Below are 5,522 nucleotides of genomic sequence, written 5' to 3'. Positions count from 1 at the left end.
CCGCCGCAGCAGGAGGGGGCGACCGCGGCAGGCAGGGAGGGAGGAGCGAGCGAAGCACCGCCCCGCGCCCACTCACGGAAGGCAGCGCCGCCGCCGTCACGGCGCGCCGGAAGCGCCCGGCGCCCGACGGGAGGTGTAGTCCGCGGGCGCGGGCGGGAGAAGGGGCCGGCCCTGCCGCCGGCTAGAGCCGCCGCGGGGAGCGGCCGGCGGCGGAGCGCAGCGCAGCGCAGCGCAGTCCAGCCCAGCCCAGCCCAGCCCGCCCCGCCCCGCCCCGCCCCGTCCCTGCACCTCCCAGCCGGGACCCGCCTCCGAGGGGCGAGCGCGGCCAGCGCCGCGGCTGTCTTCCCTTGGCTGCGGTGCCGCGGGGGCCTGCAGGCCACGCGTGGCCCCACCGAGCCCCGCACTGTGGCAGACGCTTCTCCGTGTATTTCCGTGTGAGCACGGGTGTAACTGTGAGGTGGGGTTTTAAAAAGCTGCAGGCACTGACGCTGAGTAAGGTACCGCTCAGACCGTCAGGTCCGAGACCCCGCGCTCGAATGGCGGTGGATGCACGAGATTGCTACGCACATCCGGAGTTTACTGGCACTTGGAGGTCGCTGTCACCGAGCAATCGGATGGCCTCATTCTACACGGGACTAGGCTAAGGTCTTTTTGGGAACTAGCTAGGTGTGTAGACAGAATCTGCTCAAGTGACGCCATAAACAATGGCATAACACCGCACATCGGCGATAAGCACAGGTGGAACGGGAGTGCGTGTGTGCCCTTAAACACGTACGTGTTGCTTTGGAAGCATCAAGTAAGGAAGAAACTGTTGTTGACGCAGTCTCAAGCAGCACTAAACCGTGGGTACTCTAGAACCACACGTGGCTATTCCAGAGCACTTCAGTGAACGCTTTTCCCCATCTTTTTCCACTGATAATTATCTCTTGGTGTGAGGCAGTCTCATTATGTATTCATTATGCTGCGTTCCTCCCAGTATGTCACCAGGCACTACAGAAATAAATAGCATTACTGACACTAAAATGACAGAGAAAAGCTATCGCTTTAATTTAATTTAACAACTGTAGCCTTTAGACAAGCTATAAACAGAAATGTCTAACGTTATAAATCACTACAACGGTTCTCACTTCCCTCTTAGGAAAACAAATGAAAGAGAGCCGTTTTCCCCAAATTATTCATTAAGGGATTGTCATCCTGCAAGGCCTGAGCCACCAGCTTCCTATTCGCCTCCCTGCAGGCTTCCCCTCAGCCCCACGCAGGAGCGGCCCTTTGGCACCCGCTGCCCAGGGCACAACTCCTGCCAGTCACCCCCCTGGGCACCATGCCCAGCAGCTGCCTGGAGTAAGGCAGAATCCCCTGCGGGCCCCTGTGATTCCTCCTTAGCTGCGTTTCAAGCACCCTCGACATGGCATCGGGGGGCACAAATGTGACTCAACCACCTAACAGCGTCCAGAGATAGCTGCTCCTAAGTTCTCCCATCTGCAGCCAGATTTGTCAGTTGTAACCCAGCCTACTACCGTAAAAGCTCCTTTCTCACTTTTCTTTTGAGTTAATTTGGCAAATATATGTGCCGAGTTCTACACAGAATCAAACAAAATTAGTTTTGAATATTAAAGCTTCGCCATACATGGTTAGCCTCCATATTCCGAGCACACAAAAAATCACTCCGTGACATTAACCTACAATTTGATGGGGTGAAATAGGGCTAAACTAGTCTAATACCTGGCTACTGCTGTATTTGTGCAAAGTATTGTGAGGAATCACTCCAGACAAATACCTTCAGCCATTATAAACTTTGAAAAAGCAAAAGCTATTCTGCTCCTACTTATTAATTATTCCAAACCTTCCTTGTTAAGGATCTCAGTTTGGTGGTATTCCTGGCCAACATATGTTCATGATAACAAACCATCAAAAATCCAATGTCAGATCTGATGTAAATCTCAGTACAAGATAGATTCAGTACGAGCTTGTCATGAATGCTAGTCTAACTTCCAGTTAATTGTATCAAAATCTAATTTTGATGCTGTGTTGTCATTCAAGTAAAAATTTGGTTGTTTGTTTGATTGAGACCTCTGGAAGACCACGGTATCATCTGACAAAGCAGAATCAAGGCAGCAAAACAAGGATGGGGGGAATTGCTGGTTTTTGGTTTGGGTTTTTTTTTTTTTTTTGAGACACTTGGAGACCTCTGCCCAGTTCAGGGTGGAATTTGGAAACATGCCTGCTTCATTCATTTTTGCAATGTATAATGAGCAATTGGGCTGTTTAGATGTTAAGATGGGTTGTTACAATACTTATTACAAGATTAAAGTTTATAAATGATGATGGCAACCTGGCACTGAAGCAGTCAAACCAAATTGGTTAATTATTTCAGACTAGCATGAATAATCAGATTATAGGAAACTGCAAATGAAAAACTAATCTCTGAAACATTTCCCTGTATCTGTATTTTCAGAGACATGAGTTGCTATGTACTGTAATTATGGCCATACTGAAGATTACCACACAATTGTATTTCAGCATTGAAGACAGTAATTCTGGGGTTAATACGCACTCTTGAGCTTTATGGAACAAATAGGCTTCCATGTGTCTCTGGAGCAATATGTTTGCGATCGCCATCTGTTACTCAAGAGTAGTTTTATAGAAAAATAATGCAAATTACTTCCCTCTTTAATTACACTGGTGCTTTGCAACACTGCGTTCTGTTCTGATTTGGAAAAGTGCCAGTTTGACAGATTCAAGGGACAGATGTTTACTTAACCACAAACTTTAAAACCAAGATACAAAAATTAAGGGTTACATTTTTTGATTCTCTAGAATATGGGAAAACTGTAATTGTACAACTGTATACCTTGCAGTATGTTAGTAAAACTTTGAGGAGTACTGTCAAAGCTGTTAAGGCTCAACAACCAAGCCGCTACAATACCTTCTCCATGAAAATACTTTGAGGCCCAGTCTTTGTTATCGCACTACATCAGAAAAGGCAACATTTGTTTTATAGTGCATTACAGTCAAATAGATCAACTACAATTAAACAGTTCATTTTTTTCTTACATGGGAGAATCACTGAGGGGAATGCTGAACAAGTAGGAAACAGAAAATGTTTGATACTATGGTTTACTTTTTGTCACTAAATAAAAGCGGATAGTACCATAACACTGGGATGCTGATTTGTATACTTCAAAAAAGCAGAATTTTAAAGCCCTTTACAACCCCTAAATGACCGCCCTGAAGTTTTGCCTGGATACCACAGCCGAAGCCCATCCAATAAACCGATGCTGAGTCCCAATCAAGATGCAGCAGAATTCCATAGTCACTGAGGTGTATGTGAAGTGCATCTGTTAAAGCACTCAGTTGAAGAAAGGCACTAATATGAATAGCAAAATGCAATTACTGCCTCTATTGATATGCAATGAATCCAACAATCTTTACATGCACATTAAAAACCCCAGAAAATACTTGTGACTAGTTTACCACACCTATGTTTTTAAGAAAAAAAACAGATTACATTCCCACTCTCATTTTCACTTTCTCAAATGGTAGACATCATTACTTCTAGCTTTCGAAAACCCTTTCCCCCCCTCAGTTCAAAGGTGAGACTGGTTAAGTAAACAGAACTGTGTGAAAATCTGTCTTTAATCAAGCTCTTCTGTTCAATGTGTACGAAATTGTAGGAAATTCTACATCTTAAGTGCTTGAGTACAAGGTTTCAAAAAATACAGTTTTAAAACAATACAGTTTAAAATATGTTGGTAGAACCAGGATCCTGTTATTTTGGCTCTAATTGGAATCCACAGGTCCAAGTCCTACTAAAGATAATCTCATGAGGCAGTGGTGCCCTGAATGCCACCTAACTGCAAATCATTAACACGAGCTTTGCTCCTTAGCTTTTGGACTCTGCTAGCTAATATGATAATATTTTTGATTTATATCTATAACAGCTCTGGTTTTGGCAGATGACTCTGCAATTCATTACTGTTTGATGTGACATCATGTGACACTCCTTTAAAAAAAATGACACTTATTCCCTAGTCCCAGTAACTATGTCTTTTACTGCAGAGAGATACTTCTATGCTCATTCTACACTTTGTCTTACTGCATTTGATTATGTCAATATGTCCTGCTTTTAAATTCCAGGTTTAAGAAGATCAATGCATAGGTTTAAGTTTTTTGATCTTTACAAAGAACAGTACTCTCCTTTACTTAAGTGATCTAAACCTATGAATTTTGTATATGTATATTCTGCAGAACTTCATACAGAAGAGGTTAAATCAAGTCATTATTGGAAAAAAACTACTTAAAAGTTTGTACAATTCAATTCCAGAAAGGAAAAGCACTGTAAGACTCCTATCTGTAAGTTCCATTCATTTTAAGGTTTACTATTACGGTAGTGCTAAGAGTGGACCTTCTTCAAGTTCCAGTGCTAATCTAAACTGTCTCAGCATAGACATATTAAACCAAACAACTACACATCATGGTTTACACCATTAATTTATAATCAATTAAAATTATAACACTCAATTCTGCAATACAGGCAAAACCACAGGCAGACTGCGTTCCAGATCAAACATACCACTTGAAGTGAACCTATTTATTTTGAGTGCAGCTTAGAGCTGGTTAGTGTATGGAAATTTAAACGGGCTTAATGATAGTACTACAGAGACACCCATCCACATTTTAGTATTCTAGACAAACCACTGTAAGCATTATTCGAGTGAATTTGTCTTTTTAAAATCAGTCAATACTCACTTCCTCAGTGACCACAGTCAGTTTAAACGAGGTTTTTTAGTAACCCCCCAAAAAGCCTGTATTCTCGCAATGTCAGAGAACAAATCCTAAGGACCCACCCAAACTCAGACCGTGTAGAAGGCCACAAATGGAGCAGAACAGAGGCACTGGGTGTCAACGGGTGCTCTGCTGCTACTCCCTCGTCACAGGGAGGGCTTGTTGGCTGTATCGGCCCAGCAGCTGGCCACCACAATGCATGTCATCAGAGACGCAGATTCAGCTGTCAAAAAGCAAGGGACTGCCACTCGCAATGCAGAAACACCCCTCCAACTGTCATTATGTTGTTTTTAAACATCTCCAGATCAGCTTCTGGAAATTTTCTGATGTCATTCTAGCAGGCAGATAATGTTTCTCGTTCTTTTCTCTAAAATGAGATCAAAGTCTTTGCTTGGAGAAGGCTGGAAAGGGGAAGTCGTTCTCTCAGACCTGAATCTATCTCTGTCTCTGCAGGCCGTGTCACTGTGGTACAGACTGCGTTTCTCTCCTCGTTAACTCGCAGCTTAAACTCAGTGCTGCATTTCTGCCTTCTAAAGCAGTTTCAATCGTAAGATTGAAGGTAATGCATTAGAATTGACTCATTCAGGTCACTGAACTACAAGCAGTTATGAAAAGGAAATGAATCTCCAAGTAAAACCAAAATAGAGAAGCAGAGAGAGGAATGTGTCCAAAACACATCCTGTTTTCAGATCATCCTGTGTGCCCCTCCTTCCACAGAAACCAATTTTTAATGTAAA

The sequence above is a fragment of the Leptosomus discolor genome, chromosome 11 (genome assembly GCF_034619465.1).
Source record: "Leptosomus discolor isolate bLepDis1 chromosome 11, bLepDis1.hap2, whole genome shotgun sequence".
NCBI classification, from domain to species: Eukaryota; Metazoa; Chordata; class Aves; order Leptosomiformes; family Leptosomidae; genus Leptosomus; species Leptosomus discolor.
This window is presented reverse-complemented; position numbering follows the sequence as displayed.